This window comes from Arvicola amphibius, chromosome 11, assembly GCF_903992535.2.
Source record: "Arvicola amphibius chromosome 11, mArvAmp1.2, whole genome shotgun sequence".
NCBI lineage: Eukaryota > Metazoa > Chordata > Mammalia > Rodentia > Cricetidae > Arvicola > Arvicola amphibius.
The window spans coordinates 83,854,017-83,876,881 of record NC_052057.2 but is presented as its reverse complement, the minus strand read 5'-3'; positions in this window follow the sequence as shown (position 1 = coordinate 83,876,881).

Here is a 22,865-nt window from a genome sequence, read left to right as displayed (position 1 = left end):
TATTTGTCTTTACTTTTTCATTATTTACTATTAATTCTTTATTATATTCATATACTCATCATCACTAAAATATTTTACCACTTTAATATTATGAAATGATCCTAAAATTCACTTCTGTTAAAGTTATCATACATATATCATGAGCTTTCAATGTTCCATGGGTGGAATTTATTACTTTTAGTTTATTCTTTAATGTCTGAACCTTTGTAAATTTCTTTGCAACATTGTGCTTGGTTTCTCAGTGATTTTCTTTAACATTAAATATTTATACTGCTTGCAAAAGTTGCATTTATGCATAGTGGAACATGAAGTTGACTTCTAGAAAATGTGGAATTAAGGACAAAAATAAAAAAATACATTCACTGTGTTTCATATCACATGAATTGCAGCCATTTTTTTTCTAATTTCTTGGTTTTTGTTTATCATTGTAAAAATTCAAAAACTATAATATTCAAGGGTATTCTTTAGATAGTAAAGTTATAAGGCACAGTAATCTCCATATTTAACCTATACACTATTTAAGTGACATTTGGGAATATAAAAGAATAGAAAGTATTTTCATACTGACTTTAACTATTGAAAATTCAGCTTAAAGTGTTTAAGTATAATTTCTTGATTTCCTGTGCAAAGGTTATTTGGATTGCCTGGTCGTCATGTCTGCAATGTTAGTAGTAAACTTTTTTCCCTTAATCACAGAATTCTAACCATACTGAGCAACAACTGACCTGAACAATGTAGCATCAATGTTCTTTGCTGTGATATTTACCCAACTTCTTCAAAAGGAAGAATTTTGTGAAATGTTATACACACAGGTAGGTATAACTAGAAATTATATTCTTGGTGGGGCACAAAAAGAAAAACAAAGAAAAAAGTAACCCCAGATTAAAGGACTAGAGTATGGAAGAAGAAATTCTCCATATTCTTTATTTTCTTTAAGAAGAGATTTACACTTATCATTAATTTTCAGTTCTTCATAAAGTAAAATGAGAAATGCAAGAACCCCATTTTTATAGAATAAGTACAGCCATCAATTGAAGTGTGTGGTACAGGAGGGGGCCTAAGAAGACCCATACTATAAAACAAGCTATTGTTTCAAACATCAACGTCATAGTTAAAGAGGGAGCGTTCTGTGGAAGTGTGAGTTAGAATAAATGTAAGAAAGACCACATCTCACTCAAGAGATGCAACAGAGAGGAAAGAAATTACACATGTCAACAACAGAAGCAGCAAAACTTTCTGTATAATGGATCCAGAATGTTTTCCAGTACAGCATGGTGGTAAAGATGTACACAGATTACCATGTAAGACAGAAACGAGAAGATTTACCCAAAGGTGTTATTTTATGGTCTTTCAAACTGGGAGGAGGGAAATATCTCCAGAAACTTCTTCAGGCAATAATTATTTGGTTGGATTGTCTGTGAGCCTACAAAAAAAAATCCATAAAGGTATATAAGGAATAAATAATAAATTATACATATTTGATTTTGGTCAGCTTATCACATTGTATTGATCAGCTTATCACATTGTATTATTCTCTGTCACATAAAGTATAAATGAAACAGAGGTCAGTATGAGGGCTGGGATGCAGGGACCCTGTGCACATCTTTGTCTACATTTGTGCTTCACTAAGACTTCTGAATAATGCTTTTTCTTTCATCTTCAGTTGAGCTGATCATTTTAGGATTCAGCTTTCATTTTGGCTTTGAAGTTTTCTTTCCTGCTTTAATTACCTTTGATGGTAGGGTAAGACTCTTTCGCACAGAAGAATTTATATACTTAGGTTAATATAGCATACATTTAGAAGTGGAGAAAAATTAAGTCTTTTTGCTTGAAGCAGCATTTAAATTGTAAGCGCACACCACATTAACACGTGCTCAGTAATAACATTTAGGAGCTTTCAAACCACTTGGGAAGTGCTCTCCCCACCGGCTCTTGAAGACAGCTGCCCCTTCCAGCTTCTGTACCATTTTTTTCCCCCCGAGAAACTGATGTCTTTATTTAGCGAGTTGTAAAGAATCACTTCTAGTCATCAGCAGTTTCAGAGACAAGCCATTGAAGCAGGGATAAAGCCTGTTCAGAAGATGGATGCCAATTTTTCATTCAGAATCACAGAGAAAGATACTTCCCTCTACAAAAATAGACTGCACAGTATCGCTAGAGACTTGCATTAGCCAGGGATCACCACAGTAATAAATGGCAAGGACAAAGACATTATTTTCATGTAAAAAGAGTAACATATGACAAAAAGTTTGCTGTGTTACTACACACACACACACACACACACACACACAAAACACATACACATACACACACACTTTTATAAAACAGTGTTGACCCAAATCATATTTTTCTTGAGTATTAAATGACAGTGACAACTGAGTATATCATTTTGTTTTCTAAGTTGCAATTTTTTAATTACATCAATTAAAACAATTATTTATAATCAATCAGGTGAAAGATTAAAAAAATATGTTCTTGCTTTATTGTATCTTCCACTCACCGAAAAGGTAAAGAGTTCTGTAAATCAGAAAAAAACATGAATACCAATAAAAGTCATTCATTAATTTTCATTCATTGGTACCTCAAAAATCTGGTCACATTTTCTAAACTTACAAATCTACAGAGGCTTCTCACAGGTAGGAGCTCTGGAAACTTCTGTGTAATTTATATGTGTGGACTTGAAGGGAACAAAAACATCCTGATCTTAATCAGTAAATTACTTGTCTTTGCCCAACTCTTTCTGTATTATAGATATCCTCCTCAGTATTGAATCATGTATGAATCTAAACTAACCCAATATTAGATTTGCGTACAGGATAATATTCTCTATGACCCTCAGTATATAATGCAACACCTGCTTTTTAAATCTTTTTAAATCTTAGTTTCACTGAGCACTGGAGCCATTGAAAATATTTTTGTTTGTTTTCTTTCTTTGTCTATATAACATCCAGCATTTTAAAAATATTTTATCTTATTCTCACATTATTTTTAATTCTCATTATTTAATAGAGAGTGGCTTGTGAATCTTTAGTATATTATACTGATGTAACTTAAGGGGTCTTTCCCTGTGTATTAAATATAAAGCTTGCCCACCAAACTAAATTAGTAAGAAATATGATCTTTTCATTAAAAAACTCAAGGCAATGTTAGCTGTCATATCTTTGTACTACCAAGGGTCTAAAACTGGTTCTCAAGTGAAAGAAAACAAGAATACCCATTATTCCCAACTACATTCAAAGAGCTATTTATCTCTATCTACATCCACACAGGCTTTTTTTAACCCTTTAAGCCCAGGCTGGAAGTGGAGTGTCCTTTATTTCAAGGTGACAACTGCACTAGCTGGCAATCCCACTACAGTCTTTATCTTTCCATACTTCAGTGATTGTAAGCTGTTGTTGTTCCTAAAACGTGAAATCATTCATGTTTGTTAGTCAACAAAGTTTAAACCACAGAGGTTTTGCTGGAACTCTCTAAGGCTGCCTCAAATCTTTTTATCTTTGGGCTTTGACTCCAGCTTACAAGGTGTAAGGAAGACAGAGCAAGACCCTTATTACACCAGGATTTAATAAAAAAAAAAAAAAAACTTGGGTTTTCTTCCCTTTGCTATTAGGTAAAACTTCAAAACTGTTAGAAACTGCTTAAGCAAGGCTATTCTACAAAAGGAACATGGCTTTTCCCCCCTAAGACTTCTTTTTCCCTGTGTTTTTGCTGGTGCATGCCTTTAGTCCCTGTATTCAGGAGGCAGAAGCAGGAGGATCTCTGTGAGCTCAAGGCCAGCCTGGACTACAGCGCCTGTTCCAGGACCACTGGGACTATTACACAGAGAAACCTTGTCTGACAAACAAAAACAAACACAAACACACAAACAAACCAAAAGACATGCTTTTGCTCCAGTTCCTGCTCTCTCTTGGCTATAATAAAACGAGGGAACTGGGAAAGTGGCTTACTGGCTAAGTGCTTACAATCACGAGGAGCAGAGTTCAGATCTCTGGAAACACAGTTAATTGCAGAGGTTAAACAAGGAACCTGTATTTCCAGTGTCAGAACACAAAGCTAGGTGATGGTGAGAAGGGAGATCTTTGGTGTCTGCTAGCCCTCATTTTGACTGAGAAGCCTTGTTTACTAAATAGGGAGAGTAATAGAGAACAATTCCAAATATAAGCCTTGCACCTTTGCATACACAACCACACATGTATACCCATTCACATGCAATCATGCATACCACACAAAAGATGCACACATGGAAATGAAAAGAGAAAGCAGAACAAAATGATATTTATTAAGAGAGATAAATGTAATTGACCTGATGGATTTGAAAACTGACTCACAACTCTACTTAATCTTTGGCCTAGGACAATCAACACAAGGACTTAATTTATCAAACTCACCATCACTCAGCTGTCACATCTCCTTGATAACACAGGTGGCTATGACTTAGCAGTCAGTATTGTGGAATGTCACAGAGTTAAAAAAAAATATGGTTAGAGAAACAACCACACCAGTAAGGATGCCATGGGAAAAGGTCACCAAATAACCAGGATTATGCTTTGAATTCTACATCATAGCTTTCTGTCTAGAAATAGTACTGAAGATTAGAGCTGCAAGTTCATGTTTGCTCCTCAGCAGTCTACCATTACACTGTGCACTGTCAGGCAGGTTGGACATCTTTTAAAAGAATCTTTTTTTTCTTTATTGAGTAAAACTCATTAGATATACAATAAAATAAGGGAATGAAATAATTTTGACGGTGGTTCAGTATTTAATAGTCTTTAAACTATCACATTTTTAAAAAAAAATGAAAAGGGGCGCTTCACTTTTCACAATTATAAATAAGGGTAATTATTACCAAATAAGAGAAGGAATAATAGTAGAATACCTAAAAAGTATTTTAGTAGTATTGGTTCCTAACAATTACGAAGCACAGAACAGTACACTTATACAGTAACAGGCGGCTTTTTTTTGTCAAGTAGTGTTAACAGATTAAAACTTTGTGTGATAGATTTTGGAGTAGATAATTGTGAAGATTACCTTTGATACAACATTTTGCCATACCTAATTGCTGCTGTTAACCTGATAGTACAGGATCACTGTTTTCTATTGCACTGGACACTGTACTTAGTTTCACTTCCATGACAACCGTCTTTCTCATCACACAGAATAAAATTCCCTTGAACAAGGAACTTGTTGATATGCCAATCTGTCCCTCACTCCTGGTATAAACAACAGGCCTAATACTTATTTTTTAAAAATAAATGAAACACAGCTGAAGTAATTTAATTCAATGTTTAGACACCTTAGCACACAAATAAGAGCAACATCTGTGATTACTAGTCATAAAACTCACAGGCTGCTGAACACATAGCATTTAGACATGAAGAGAAAACAACCCAAGGGTGTTTGTGCTTTTCACTTACCTGATGCAACTAAGTCAACATTTAATAAAGGAAAACAGGAAAATGTTACAACCTAGTCGAAAGACTCAAGAGTGTTACTGGTAACATAAAAATGTCAATAATTTTTTGAATGAATCTTTTGTCATCATCCTTGTAGAATGACTTTTTCAAAAGGAGAAAAGAACCTAGATGATTAGAATATCTCACAAGACCGAGATTTTGGCATGATTTATCCTAAATCTACAGACAAAAGTTATTTTAGAGGACTGGGAGATCTTAGGATTGACTTATCAGAATCCATATATCAAGAGGGAGAGAAGGCCGGGCGGTGGTGGCTCACGCCTTTAATCCCAGCACTCGGGAGGCAGAGGCAGGCGGATCTCTGTGAGTTCGAGACCAGCCTGGTCTACAAGAGCTAGTTCCAGGACAGGCTCCAAAGCTACAGAGAAACCCTGTCTCGAAAAACCAAAAAAAAAAAAAAAAAAAAAAAAAACAAAAAAAAAAAAAAAAAAAAAAAACAAAGAGGGAGAGAAGCCTTAGGTGGGTTCATATGTTACTGATGGTAATAAACAAAACAAGAAGAATAAAGAGCCACAAATAAGATGCTGAAGGAGGATGAGCACTTATAGCCCATATTCATAGGAAGGAGTGTGGAGATAGGTGGATGCCACCAGGTGAAGAGCCAAGATGGGAACACAGGCATTTGAAATGAGAAGTAACATCAAGCAATGAATCCACTGCTCTAATGGGACATGAGTATGTTATTATTTGTTTGGTTCTCTTTCTATTAGAAAATCTATTATTGCAGACAGTTTGGGTGAGATTTGACTTATTTCTCAAAGCATAGTACTATATTCAATCCCTGCATTCATTAGAGAATTCTATAGCTGTTCGATATTTAGCCACTTTCATGGAATCAGTTTGCTCTGATATCTGACAGGTAGGAAATCTATTTTATTAGTATCTTTAATGCAACTTCTCAGAATTTACACAACTATTTTATTAAGATGATCAATTCATCAAGTTACCTAAGTAATTTGAAAATCCTTAACTTCTTTCCTTGATAAAAAGACATGTAACATAGTTGGAAGCTATTGTGGTGCACGGCATTTGTATGATTATTCCTGATGCTTTGCTTATCACACTACAATCTTCAGATAAATAAAATAGCAGCTCACTTCCGTTCACAGTAGAGTATGCTCAAAGACAACAATGATAGGGGAATTTTGAAACTCTGCTAGATTCATATGTTAATGAACAGCTGTGATGTTTGCCAGACACATTACTAAAAAGGAGACAATTCCCAGGTTTTCTGTACAATCTAAAAACTTTTCTACAAAGATTCAAACAAAAGCTGTAATCAAAACTGTCAGTGGTTTCCATAAATATATCCTTAAACCATTATCCTCTACTCTACTAAACTTCAAAAATCCAAATGTGACAACAGGTTTTTTTAGTTTATTTAATATGTTTTTACCTTTACAAAGAGTGAAGTTGCCAAATAGGCAGTATTATTCCAAAGGCTGTGGTTTTTCCTTACGCTGAAATGAAGGCAGAAAGAAGTATCTAACAGGAAAGAAATAATAACATTTAGAGTAACAGCTTCACCCTTTCTGTGCAGCAAGGATGTGTGAGGATGCACCCCCGGATTTTGTAATTAGTAAACAAATACAAGAATGAGTAAGGACCCTCAAAGGGCTTTCCAACCTCTACTTTCCCAAACACAACTCCCGTCATCACAGATATTAAAACTTAGATGGGGAGGCAAGACATATGTACATGAAATGTAAAATAACCACAAACTTTTGAAAATAGATACATTCTTGTATTTTATTTTCTGTGACTAAGTCTTCCTGAAAATAACAGCCCATGGATTTGAAATCTCCCACTGTTTGCATAAGTTAGCCTTAAAGGTGCAATTGAAAAACAGCTATTAGTCCTCCTATGTGATGGAAGGGCACAGGCCACTTGAGTTACATTGTTTCTAGCTGGTCAGCCTCTTAATATGGTTTGTAAGCATTCATTCATTCTGACATTCACATGGATGGGAGTTTCTCAGTCAAAAGCAATTCAAATCCTTTTCATTGTCTGTTCAGTCTGCTGTGCCATGAATATATGAATACATCCAAATGATATTATGTAAATCAAGTCTGCCAAATGGCAGGTGCCATAAGAAGTAGAACACTTTCTCAAGAACTAAATATATCCATAAGTATTTGATTTGAAAAAAATGAAGATATATGAAAATGAAGCATATATCTATCTATAAATAATAGCCACTGTAGTTTGCATCTACATTCAACTCCTAAAAACCTAGGAAGATCTCAGCAAACACATCAACCGTGTACTCATGATCTAATTTTCACATTTTAGTTAGGTATCATGGTAGTGTCCTTTATTGTAGTTTTATCAAAATTAGTATTATACTATCTGTTCTTTAATTGCATACAGAGTGTGGTGTGGGAATTCCTTCTCTATATGTGTTGCTTTTTTTTGTTAATGAATAAAACAGCTGCTTTCAGCTAATGGCTTAACAGAATATAGCCAGCTTGGAAAAGATATATAGAGAGAGTAGGCAGTCAGTGAGAAGCCATGTTGCCCCCGGAGATAGATGCCTGGTGCCAGACAGAACTTTACCCGGTAAACGGCAGCTATGTGAAGATACACAGATTAATAGAAATAGGTTAACCAAAGATACATGAGCTAGCTAGCTAGCAATATGCTTATTGGCCAAGCAGTGATTTAAATAATATCATTTCTGAGTGGTTATTTTGAGTCTGGGCAGCCGGGAACAAACAAGAGGCCTCCTATAACAAGAGTGGGCATGAAAGAATTGAGGAAAACTAACTTCTTCAAGGGCCAAATTGTACTTTTAGTAAATATTTGCATAGATCAATGCCACAGAAGAGAGAGTTTAGTCATTTCTCCTCTCAAGCTATATGAATGGACTTTTGGATATTCCTCTTTTATCTTTCAACTTACTGGGTTTTTTGCTATCACTCTGTTAGACACTATGAAAAGAAGGCATTTAATGTTAAAGGATGTATCCTGGACCTCTGCATCTTCTTTTTCGTTTGTGTGTGTGCCCATATGTGCACGTGAATACACATGCACTCACAGCTTCTTTGAGCCAAAGGGAGGAACTCTTTGACTAACTCTTTGAACTACCTTATGAAATTAAAATTGGCACAAATCTTTATTCCTCTTCCTATAACCACTCAATCTGCTTCAGTTAATGCTTTAAACTAACTTCTGCATCACTGGAATACTTTAGTCAGCTCATAAAGCCAGTGAATGTGAAAAGTTTACTCAATTCTGATTACCTTTGTAAATGGTGTGTTTGGATTTGTTATTATAATTGTGCATATGTGTACAATTGCACATTCAATTGCAGGGGTACAGAAGTTAGGATTCACTTCTATGATGTAGGATTTCCCTCTGTGTGTTGTGAATATGTTATATTAACATTGGTTAATAAAGAAGCTGCTTTGGCCTATGGCAAGGCAGAATATAGCAAGGTGGGAAATTCAAGCAGAGACAGAGGAGGAAAGAAGGTAAAGTTAGTCAGATACCATGTGGCTGGTGAAGATGAAAGATGCCAGAATCTTACAGGTAAGCCACATTCATGGCAACATACAGACTAACATAGACATGGGTTACTTTAAGATATAAGAGCTAGCTAGAGATATGCCTGAGCCACTGGCCAAACTGGTGTAATTAATATAATTTTTCTAAGATTATTTTGATCAGCGTGAGTTGGAAACTAAAATACAGTCTCTGTTTACATTTCTCTCTTTCTACTATATGTTTGGAGGATTGACCTCACGTTGTCAGGTTTGTATGTTAAGCATATTAACCCCTTAACCAGCTCTCTACCCTTAATTTTTGTTTGTAATTTGGTTATTTTTATGAAACCTGTACATTTTGATCATATTCAGTACCATATAACTTCTCATTTCCTTCCTTCTGAACTCCTTCAGCCCTAATAGTTACCTGTTAATTGTGATATTTTGTGTGTGTGTGAGAGAGAAAGAGAGAGAGAGAGAGAGAGAGAGAGAGAGAGGGAGAGAGAGAGAGAGGGAGAAACTGATTTGTATCTAGGTTACTAGGTTATTTTTTTTTTAGCATGGGTGGGAGTTTATTTGCTGGAGTTTTGAAAACTTAACAATGCCAATCTAAAAGAGAAAATTACTCATCCTATACCTATAGCTACCAATTGCCTATATCTGCATAGCTTGATGGATGTTAATGGGTCTGTCTTGTGCAGGTAAGTACAGGTACCTTGGGTTTGAAAGTAACAGTCATGCCATGTTCAGAAGACAGCAATCCACACACAGCACTTCTCCCTATCTTCTGATTCTTACACTGTTCACACCACATTTTATGTGATGTATTCATATCATAAACACATATCAAGCATATCTCATTGAGAAATAAGTACTCATCCAGCTGGTTGTGGCGCACAACTTTAATCTCAGCACTCAGGAGTCAGAGACAGGTGGATCTCCGTGAGTTTGAGGCCAGCCTGGTCTACAAAGTGAGTTCCCGTACAATCTCCAAAGCTACAAGGAATCTCTGTCTTGAAAAAATAAAATAAAATAAAGAAAGAAGTACTTCGCAATCATTTATTCTTACCATTTGACCATTTATCAATCTCTACATTAACTATAGTCCCTTTTCTCTAACTAAGGCTGAAAACATAATGAATTTATGAGCATAAACATAATAAATAATCAATAAAACAATAATAGTAATATCCACCCTTTGGATTCTGATACCCTCAGTTACGGTCTAACGAGAAGAATACAGTACCAACCAAGGCATACAGAGGTGTCAAATCAAGTCAAAAAGCAGTTATTTGTTCTTTTTACGGTTGTACACAGTGATTGTACTACTGTGTAAATCTTCCCTTGTAGATCAATTGTTCATTGTACAGGGCTCACAGATGGGAAAGACTATTGCTTCCTTTTCCCTCTGATTAGCCTAATCAACAATTCCCAGAACTGTCAAAGCTGGGCCATAGGGAGGAAGCTTCCAGCTCAGTTTTAGCTTACTTTTTCTATAACCTGTAAGCAAAGTATGGGACTGCTTTAGCAATAGGCTTATACCATTTAGTTCTGATTGTAAACTAAAAGCAGTGATCAAAGCCTATGAGGGTTTGTTATTGTTTTCTTTTGGGAAAGTTTAGGACTTCTCTGACCAATGCCTAGGAAGGTATCTGTGGTTAGTTTTATGTCAACTTGGCACAAGCTAGATTTATTTGAGAAGAGGTACTCTCAACTGAGAAAAATATCCTCATAAGATTGGTTGGTTGGTAAGCCTGTAGGATATTTTATTACCGAGAGGCCAGGCCAAAATGGCAGTGTATCCTTAGGAAAGTGGCCCTGAGTGGTATAATACAGTAGTCTGAGCACAATGGAGTACAAACTTGTAAGCAGCATTCCTTTGTGACCCATGAAACCTGTCCAGCTTTCTGTCCTGTTTTCCCTCAATGGACTGCTGTAAAATACAATATGAAAGGCAAATTATTTCTTTCCTATCCAGGTGCTTTTTGTCTCTATCACAACAATAAAAAGTAAATTAAAGCAGTATCCCACCCCTGACATGAGATTAACATTTAATATCTTAGAGCTTCCATGATTGTCACTATTCACCCATGATGTCTACCACCATTAAAACATTATATGTGATGTTTGAATAACGTAAAAAGCAGTTGTTCTCATCTTTCTTTTTCAAGCATTCTTACTTTTAGTTTCTGTTAACTACCCCTCCATCCTCTTTTCTTTCTCACCCACCTCCCTATATCCTTTTAATCATTTTGATGCCAGTAATCCATTCTGGTTTCATTTGGATGTGTTCTGCTACCTTCTGGCCTATTGCCTTTTCTCCCCTCTCATGATTCCTCCTAATCTCTTATCATCTTCAGCACTCACTCCAGTTTAACATAAATCTAAGAACTGGAAGTTAGAATGCACATTTGAAAGAAAACAAGTGAAATTATCTTCTCACCTATATTTCTATTTTATCTTCTTCATCAGATTGATTCTTTCACAATACTTAAGCTGTTTTTTTTAAATCAAATATAGATCTTTTCCTCTCTCTCATCCATTAGTACTCTACTCAAATGACAACCTATGTCAGAAGATCTAAGTCTAAAATGCTTGTTAAACTACAGGAAGGAGTTTTGAAATTCAACTTCAGTCTCTGTATTTTCTACCTCTCAGTCCAATTAACACAGTGAGAAATAGAGTATCTGAAACTTCAAAAAAACTAAGATTTTATAATACACATTCCACTTGAGAATGCTAGTGAACAATGTTAAATCTCTGTAATTCAGCCTTCCCTGTTTAGTTGTCTACTGTTTGCACTCACTGTGTTTCCCCACAGTTCGGACTGTGCTCATCTACAGCACAACTCAAATACAGAACTACCGAGGTGTCTTCAGCTCTGCCATTACCACTTCTAAAATAATTTGAATTAGAAATTTTAAGATATAATTGTATGCTTCCCATTTTTGTCAGGTCTTTTAATGTATATTATTTTAAATATTCATTATATGTTTTAGGAAACTGCTTGTTTGTCTTCCCAGCCACCCAGACTCCCAAAATAAACACACAGAAACTATATTATTTAAATCACTGCTTGGCCAATAACTTAAGTGTACTGCTAGCTAGCTCTTACATCTAGTATTAACCCATTTCCAGTATTTCATATTTTACCATGAGACACATGGCCTACAAGCAAGATTCTAGCATGTCTGTCTCTGATGGCAGCTCCATGGCTTCCCCATGACTCTGCCTTCTTTCTCCTGGCAGTCAGGTTAGTTTTCCCCATTTAGCTCTACCCTACTCTATCAACATGACAAGGCAGTTTTTTATTCACCAACGGTATTCATAACATAGAGAGAGGAATCCCACATTACCTCCATTTTCTGTTTAAATAATAAGGAAGGTTTTAACTTTAACATAGTATCATTATATATGACAAAACAGTCATCAAGCAAGAATTATAGCTATAATATTTATATCTATTTTATCTTTCATCATAATGAAGGAAAACTATAGCTATCAATTCTTCAACTCCTTCAAAGACTCCAGAAGGATATACTATTACCTAAGTAAACAATAAGTTCATTGTAAACAACTTCCAAAACTCTAGAATTGACAGAGATATATCGCTGCCTGAATAGTCTCCTGTAGTTCTTCTGTATCCCTAGAGCATCCATCTTCAGCCTACCAGCCCATAGCATCCAGCAGACTTTTCCACGAAGCAGGAAATTTTAAAGACAGTTCTTCCTATATTGGCAGTTTTTCAGTCACTTTCTCTTGTGTTGGGCAGAATATCTGGCAGACTTTTTTTTAGATTTAGTCTTTTTTTTATGGTTTATTTTTTTTAATTAAAAATTTCCATCTCCTCCCCTCCTCCACCCTATTCCCCTCCTCTCCCCTCCACCTATACCCCCCTCCCTCCCTCTCCAGGCCAAGGAGCCATCAGGGTTCCCTACTCTATGTTAAGTCCAAGGTCCTCCTAACTCCCCACAGGTCCAAGAAGGTGATCAACCAAGCTGACAAGGATCCCACAGAGCCTGTCCATGCAGAAGAATCAAAGCCCAGCGCCATTGTCCTTGGCTTCTCAGTCAGCCTCCACCATCAGCCACATTCAGAGAGTCCGGTTTGGTCGCATGTTCCATCAGTCCCATGAAGAATGGATGAAGAAACTGTAGAATATATACATGTTAGAATACTACTCAGCGGTAAAAAACAATGACATCTTGAATTTTGCATGCAAATGGATGGAAATAGAAAACACTATTCTGGCAGACTTTTTAATGAATGAGGAACCCTGAAGGGCCGTCTAACCTTGTTTAGGCAATTTTAGAGGTCATTTTTCTGTGGGTCCTGCACATTGAGTTCATCAGCTGTCCAGGCAAGAGCAGTTTCTTGCACAAATGGCTAAAAATCTCAAAAGGAGCTTCTTTAATGCCCATTTTCCTCTTGAAGTAGATCGGTACTGCCAGGAGCAGAAGTGACTCATTGTCATGAAAAGTCCTAAGTTCTTAAAGCATTTTAAATGACATATTTTGTGGTCTTTTTTTAAACTGAATTTTATTGAAGTCTACATTTTTCTCTTCTCCTATCCCTGCATCTCCCTTCCCCTACAACCCTCCCCCAAGATCTCCATTCTCCCAATTTACTCAGGAGATCTTGTCTTTTTCTCCTTCCCATGTAGATTAGATCTATGTAAGTCTCTCTTAGTGTCATCATTGTTGTCTAAGTTCTCTGGGATTGTGATTTGTGGGCTGGTTTTCTTTGCTTTATGTTTAAAAACCACCCACGAGTGAGTACATGTAATAATTTTCTTTCTGTGTCTGGGCTACCTCACTCAAAATCATGTTTTCTACCTCCTTCTCAAGATGTAATTATTTTTTCTTCTGTGTAGTACTCCAATGTGTAATTGTACCACATTTTCCTTATCCATTCTTCAGTTGAGGGTCATTTAGATTGTTTCCAGGTTCTGGCTATGACAAACATTGCTGCTATGAACACAGTTGAGCACATGTTCTTGTGGCATGATTGAGCAAAAGTGGTATTACTGGGTTTTGAGGAAGGTTGTTTTCTAATTTTCTGAGAATACACCACACTGAAGCCCAAAGGGTCCTTACCAGCTTGCATTCCCACAAGAAATGCAGGAGTGTTCCCTTTACCCTAAAACCTCTTCAGCATAAGTTGTCATCAGTGTTTTTGATCTTGGCCATTCGTATAGGTGTAAGATGGAATCTCATAGTTGTTTTGATTTCATATCATTGATGACTAAGGATGTTGAACATTTCCTTACATGTATTTCAGCCATTTTAGATTCCTCTGTTGAGAGTTCTTGGCTACGGTCTGTACTCCATTTTTATTGGATTATTTGCTCTTTTAATGACCAATTTATTGAGTTCTTTGTATATTTTGGAGATCAGAAATCTGTCTGATGTGTGGTTTGTGAAGAGCTTTTCTCATTTTGTAGGCTGTCCTTTTGTCTTGTTGGTTGTGTTCTTTTCTTTACAGAAGCTTTTTAGTTCAGCAAGTCAACAGCCAAAATCAAACTAAATGGAGAGAAACTCCCAGCGATTCCACTGAAATCAGGAACAACACAAGGTTCCGTAACTATTCAATATAGTTCTCGAAGTCCTAGTTAGTGCAATAAGACATCAGAAGAAGATCAAGGGGATACAAATCATAAAATAAGAAGTCAAATTCTCACTGTTCGCTGATGATATGATAGTTTACATAAGCGATCCCAAAATTATACCAAGGAACTTCTACAACTTATAAACACTGTCAGTAATATAGCAGGATACAAGATTAACTAAAAAACATCAGTACCCCTCCTGTACACAGATGATAAAAGGGCTGCAAAAGAAATCATAGAAACAACACTAGTGTAGGAGGTTCTTCTGTCTATGTGTTGCTTTCATTGGTTGAATAAAGAAACTGCCTTGGCCTTTTGATAGGGCAGCACTTAGGTAGGTGGAGTAGACAGAACAGGATGCTGGGAAGAAGAGCAGAGTCGGGCAGACGCCATAAAGCTCCTGCCTGAGACTGAGGTTGGTTAGAATCTTTCTTAGTAAGCCACAACCTCTTAATGACATATAGATTTAATAGAAATGGGTTAAATCAAGGCATAAGATGTAGCCAATAAGAATCTAGAGCTAATGGGTCAGGCAGTGTTTAAATTAATACAGTTTCTGTGCGATTATTTCAGGCGTTAAGCTAGTCGGGCACCTGGGACAAAAAGCAGGCCCTCCCTCCATCAACACAACACTCTTTATAATAGCCACAAAAAGCATAAAATATCTTGGAGTAACTGTAACCAAACAAGACTTGCATGAAAAGAACTTTAAATCTTTGAAGAAAAAAATTGAAAAAGACACCAGAAAGTGGAAAGAACTGTGATGCTCTTGTGTAGTAGAATTAACATAGTAAATATGGAAATCTTACCAAAAGCAGTCTGCATATTCAATGCAGTGCCCATCAAAATCCCAGCAAAATTCTTTTTCACAGAACTTGAAAGAATGGTACTCAACTTCATATGGAAAAGCAAAAAATCCAGGATAGCCAAAACAATCCTATACAATAAAAGAACTTCCAGAGGCATCACAATCCCTGACTTCAAACTCTAGTACAAAGCTACAGTACTGAAAATAGCCTGGTATTGGCATAAGAACAAACAAGAGGATCAATGGAACCAAAATCAAGACATGGATATTAATCTACATCCTTTGAACACCTGATTTTTTACAAAGAAGCAAGAAATATCAAATGGAAAAAAGAAATTATATTTAACAAATGGTGCTAGCCTAACTGGATATCAAAATGTAGAAGAAGGTAAATAGAACCATATCTATCACCATGAACAAAACTCAAGTCTAAATGGATCAAAGACCTCAACATAGAGCCAGCCACACTGAACCTTATAAAAGAGAAATTGGGAAGTATACTTGAACGCATTGGCATATAAGACCACTTCCTAAATATAACCCCAGAAGCACAGACACTGAGAGAAACAAATAATAATTGGGACCTCCTGAAATTGAGAAGCTTCTGTCTTTGAAAGATTTGAAGAATACCTGTCTAACTGAAATATATTTCTGTACATGTAGAAAATTTAAATAACGTGACTATAAGTTTGACTATTATAGATGACTATTTACCTATATTTTTAATTAAACATTATGTTTTTAAATGAACTACACAATCATAATACCTTAATCAAGAGCAGACATGTATATATATATACCAAAATTGAACTTAAATTTGTATTATCAATAAACAAAGATCCATACCAATGAAAATCTCTACAGCATATCCCCCTTTAAATGTAAACAAACAAAAGCAATAATTTAGGAAATTTGTGCATAGATCTCTCTAACTGCTTCCTGCTTTTCTTTGAGTGAAATAATTTTTGGGGGTGTTCACAGTGGCCTTTCTGGGGGTCTTGGTCCATCAAATCACTTTAATGTGGAAGGATTCCACAGGTTCTTCCAGCCTTTAGTTTAGTTTTTCCCACCTACCTCTACCCTGCCCTATCAATAGGCCAAGGCAGTTTCTTTATTCATCAATGGTATTCACAGCATACAGAGGGGAATCCCACATCAATTATACATTATATCTCTATTCTTAAAGCTATCTTGCTTTTAAATTATCCATTTAGATGTACTTTTTTAAAGCTATGATTCAAACTATAGTTTTTAATGACATCTATACTTATTGGTTATATCTCTAAAATGCATATTTTCTATCTCTGGCATAGGGTTTTTTATATAGTTATTTATTACTCTAAAAATCTTAATATATGTATTTGAATATCCACTTTTTGTAGCAGTGTGACCTGATATAGGACCCATCATGAGATTTTGGCATATCTACTGACCAACTGTAGGTGTAGACTTAAACAACTCGTATACATATCTGTATGTTAAGTGTGCACATGAATGTGACTAAAGAGCCACTGAACTTATAGTATATCTTATTTCATAGATCTATATATTTTCTTAAAAGACTGGGAATCAAAATAGAAGATTTTATACATTTATTTTCTAAGATTACTATGAGCTATTTTTAGTCGATACTTGGCATTAACGTGTAAAGAAGATAATACAACTCTGTCAGTTTCTCACTGATCATCTGGAAAGTTGAGAATCTATCTTTCAGACCTCAGCTTTTCAGTACTAATGCAAATGCGAAAAGAGGAAACAAGTGTCATTGTACCAAGGCACTTGCCATAGTTTAATGAAGAGTTTTAGAGAGATCTTTAACAGGCTTCAATAAATTTGTTAGTGTTTCCATTTAAATTCTGCTTGGGTATTTAAAACCACCTGTTTGTGCATTCATTTTTTTCATGTTGCACGCATAAATGTGAGTTTTTGCAAGCAAAAACAGATGCATTCCTAAAATGTGTCAGCACATTTTCAAAAGCTTACTGAGAATATGTCCTCATGTGTCTGCAGACTTTGTTATAGCTTATATCAGGAAGCTGTGTAAATTGGCTTCTTGAATATCCATTAATGCAAATTACAAGTACAGGAAAACACACAGAAACCTCAAAATCTCACAAAAGTTAGGATCATTCCTAGAATGGAACTACGGAGAACAAAACTTTGCTGGTTCTCTTTTTCCTAAGGTGATTTAGAAGTAATTGTGACTTTTATAAATCTTTGAATCTTTTCAGTAAAGATAGTACACTCTTCCACCAATTTCCAGCTGATGCTAGACAGAGTAAAGAAAGATGAACTATGGAGTCATTGTACTAATCTTATAATTAAAGTTAAATACAAATTCAAATAGGAGACTGAGGTGCAGAATGAGAGCTACTTAATTGGGGAAGAAACTATTTCATAAAACATGTAGAATTTTCAGTGTCCATGGAGTTGTTGAGCAACAGTGATCAAACGCTATCACAGTTTGCACACTGTAGATATTGAATAGGTAATAATACAAAGATTTTTTAACGTAAATTTACTATTTTTTTAAAATTTAAATTAGTTTTTTTTTAAAAAAAACTTTGGAACATGTTTTGGTATTTTGATCATACTCATCCTTTTTCCCTGCATTCAAAATTGGGTCTTCTTTTTTCCCTCACTCAGCAAGTAGGTAGTCCATAAATAAGGTCTATTAATTAAAACTTATTTTAATTTTAACAATAGTTATAAAGACAACTTTTCAGTCATTAGAAATATAAAGATGAGTTTAATGCATTCTCTAATTGTTTTTGTAAATAGATTTTGTTTCATTTTTGTAAAAAAATACTATTATATTTTTAAAGGTTACATTTATTAATTAATTTTGTGGAAACATGGTAGGGGACTCATGCCATGGAGCTTGTATTAGGGGACAACTTACAAGAGTTGGTTCTCTTCTTATATCCTGTGGTTCTCAATGATCAAACTTAGAATATCAGGTTTGAGTGAAGGCACCTTTTCCTATTGAACAATACCTCTCAGACTGTTCTTTAAATATTGTTATATTTTGTTTTTAGAAACACTATTTTTAATGTGTTCCAGTGTCTTAGTCATTATTCTATCACTATAAACATGGTAACAAATACAACACGAAAAAGCATTTAATCTGAGGCTTGCTTACAACTTCAGAGGAGTCCCTTATCATCATAGTAGGAAACATAGCAGTACATAGGCTGAAGTGGAGAAGCCTGAGAAGTAGCTGAGAATTCTACATCCTGATCCATAGGCGGCAAGGAGAGAATACAGTTGGGCCTGACAGGGCTTGAACTTGGAAGATTACCAGGGATACTTACCTTAATTTTCTCATCCTCCTTTCTTTCCACTCGCAAACCCCAGAATTATAAGAATGTACTAGCAAGCCTGGTTTTACTAAGCACTGGACTTCAATCTCAGGGCTTTGCTCATCATGTTCAACAAGCATCACAAGTCCTACATTAGAAGAAAGAAAAGTTCCACATTATATAGTGATTTAAAAAAGTACATTTGGAAAAGACTACATTAAATTATTTGAGTTTGTGTGTGAATACTCTATGTCTAATTTTCTGTGCCAGGGATATGAAATTAGTTGTAATAGTTTGTTCATATAATTGGCCAAGGGCTAATCCCCTTCAGTGACTGGAAATGCTGACGTGACTTTGGCTTATGATAGAGGGAAGTTTTCAAAGACAACGCGTGGTTAAAGAGAATTTTGCATTTTAGAACAGTTCATCCACACTGGGAAGTTGCAGATAATGTAGATTTCACTATTATTATAACTAATAAATGTGAAAAAACATCAGTAGGTATTCTTATAGCAGTTTTGATCTGTTCTTCACTGTACATCAGACTTAATTGTGGTTAATACATTTGAAAACCCAAATAAAGTGGGAGTCAATGAATCTTAAAGTGTCATGAGAAACAAATTAAACCACCCCCAAAAACATGGGCATAGTTCTTGCAACAATAAATTGAAAACATTAGTCAACCACATGGCTAAGTTAATAAAGAATATGCAATTAATATCTAGGAATTGAAATAAACATAAAGAGTAGTATGTTTTACTCTACTTTATATCTGATTAATTCGTGTCAAGTGAACAAAATCTATACTAACTCTAAGGACAAAACTTCAGTCTCCGAATTTCCTGAGTTCAATAAATTACAAAGGGTCCCTTTGAAATATGCTCTTGGTTTACTTCAGCAGTCTGCTCTATGATGCATTTTACCAGAATAACTTGCATTTTGTGAGCACAAACCTGTTGTGGGTTCTGGAATAGTACTTATTTTAGGAGATCTAAAGAGCATTATTGTCCTGTTGCTGATTTTTTTTTTTGAGGTCACGAGACCCATCTCGAATCCGAGATGCAGTTCAAAATTGCAAGGGTCATGAATTTATGTTACAGTTTTGGAAATAAGTACATGTTGGAATGTGTTAAGTAATGTGAGCCCTCAGTTGTTTGGCTTTAGTCATGAACAATAAAACATACAGATAAGACTGAGCAAGTTTTTAAAAGAAAATTTCCTCAAATAAGGAAGGAATGTTAATGGGAAAAAGACACGAAGACTTGCATTGTAATGACCTCATTGGAAGGAAACGTGATGGGATAAAGGAAGGTCAAGAAAGAAAGGTTGGCTTACAATTTATTATAGCTAATAGTTTGCAAAGAAAAGAGGGTGCTGAATAGATATTCCTGCAGAGAACTTTCTAGGATCTAAAATGGTCAGTCCATGGAAGTACGTGGTTATTGAATTTAGTAGGAATCCCAGAAGATAACACTCAGTCTGACTATGATTCTGCATGCAGATGAAGACATCAGTAAGATGAAAACGTCAGTACATAAAACTGTGATAATCAAGGGACTGTCAGGATCTGAACTATTTGAATTTGGAAAAAGTTTAAACATTCAGTAACAGAGCTACTTAATCATGAGGGTGTGAAGCAAGGTGCCAGATACCATCTGCCTGAGGACTGTGGGAGTTGGAGAAACTGAGGAATGTGGGTAGCTAATCTTTCTGTGAGAAAAAGGCTGCAAGCCTGAGTCAAAGAAGAGAAAATTACTCTCTGAAAGCTGGTTTGTTCGAGCCATAAAAATATTTGGTTATGATTAACTGTGATCTCCATGGTTACCAGAGATAAGGATGATAGAATAAGGACAGGAACTAATGAAGGAGTGATTGAAGCCGTGCTTGTTCATGCACAGATCACTAGGTTACATATGACTTTGTTTACAGGAGAAATAAAAGAATAAAAAGCTCATTAAGCAGCAACTTTGAGAACACTATGGGGCTTTAGGATCTACCTTCTGTTGTAGAATGTCATCTTTATGAGATAAGAGAACCTTTGTCTGAGATGATTGATCTGCAGTTGCAATAAATTAGTTTTATAAGGTTCTAAGGCACCCAAGAGGAGATTACCCAAAGAGAAAGGACTTGATGCATCCTGTCTAGGATAATCAAAAGCAAATGTGACCACATTTGTATTTAGTGGGATTTCTTAGGATAATGATTTTGATGGAAGCGCTTTTGAGTACTACGTTTTTTTTTTACAGTTTTTTTATTTTTTTATTTTTCCTCATTTTTTTAATTAAAAATTTCCATCTCCTCCCCTCCTCCTCTCCCTTCCCTCCCCTCCCTTCCACCCATACCTCCATTCCCTCCCTCTCCAGGCCAAAGAGCCATCAGGGTTCCCTACACTATGTTAAGTCCAAGGTCCTCCCAACTCCCCTTAAGTCCAGGAAGGTGAGCACCCAGACTGACAAGGCTCACAGTGAGCCCATCCATGCTGTAGAGTCCAAGCTTTTTGAGTTTGGGAAAAATTTTCAAACCAGGCCAACAGTTCACCAAAGGATTAGAAAACTGTAGAAGACAGTTAGGCACAATTGTTTTCCACTGCACCTTTTGCAATGAAGAAACAAGATGTCCTGGACACCTGTACAAATCCTCTTATGATGTAGCCAGTTTACCTGTAAGTGAAGTGATTAGGCATGGTAGAAGAAAATCCCTGAATCCATATGATTGTTGATTGAAAACTTCAGTTTAAGGTATGGGCTACTACCCATAAGAGGTGTTTGCCATAGAGGTCCCTGTATCTCATAAAGGGTACTACTTCTACTTCTGTGTCTATGTTGGAACAAGATGGTAAATTCTTATTGTTAAAGATAAAAATGCTTTGTGTGCAAAATATGAATAAGTTAGGCTTACACTAAACTGGAAACTCCCTCTATGAAAACTGGGTTTCATAATGCCACAAGACACAGTAACAGTTTCTGGGAGATAACTGTCACAAATATTCCTATGCCAGTTGTTCTCAAACCTGATAATGCTGAGACCCATTAATATACTTCCTAATTCTGCCATGACCCCAAATATAAAATTATTTTGTTGCTACTCCATCACTGTAATTTTGCTACTCTTATGAAACAACTATGAATCTTTATGTAAATATCTGACATGCAGGATATATGATATATGACCCCCAAAGAGGTTGTTACCCAGAGGTTGAAAACAACTGGTATGGACTGTGAAAGCTACACTAAAGGTCAGGAAATATGGACCAACTAGTACAGTAATGGAGCAGTTGTTACAGATGCCACTTTGTTTTCATTTTGGATTGAAGGCCCAAAACCCATGAAATAATGAATATCTCATCTTGTAAGCCAGTGTACAACTACAGCTAGGGAAGATGCAGGCCCTAGTGGAAAAATAAGTGCTATTATTTTGTCACATGTGATGTGTCTGTTAAATGTCGTAAAACATTGGTGTTTATACCTATATTAATGGTGTTGGCAAGATCAGTTCTCATGCAAGTTCTTCTTTCATAGAAGGGGGTGTAGATTCTCACAGCAGGGCAAGTTATTGTGGAAAGTGACTGCTACTGTGTCACTATGGCTCAGTGCTCATACATAGACATAGAAAATAATCAGATGTCTGTATCTCTTCCCATAAAGCTAGGGGAACATTGTAGAAAGAAAGGTGGAAAAAAATGTAAGAGCTCAAGGGGTGGTATAATGCTGTGTAACTATTTCCACAAAATGAAAACATTCTTTTTTAAGAGGAGGAAGGAGGCTCCTATGACTGTGGAAATGCAAAAACAAAAACAAACAAACAAAACAGACAAGGCTTATGAAGAAAACCCACCATGCAATATTCTGGAATTTTCTAAAAGTCACAGTATTCACAGTTTTAAAAATCAATAAGTGATTACCTGGGAGAGAACACCGCTGGACTAGCTAAAGCTACCTGTAATTTACGTAGGAGACACCATTAGCACAGGTTTTTGCGAGATTTGCAACAGTGAGGTGGGCCTTTTTGTGCTGCAAAATGCCTTAATTTCACCTATGCTCCTGTATGAAGTCATTATTTCACTTATAGAATTTTTTCTTTGTCTGCAACCAATCAGCGTTTTGTGTAGAGTGAATAGATGTTCGTTCGGGAAATCACTGGGAAAAGGTATGAACAACCTGCTTTCCAATCAAGAGGGGAGACAAACGG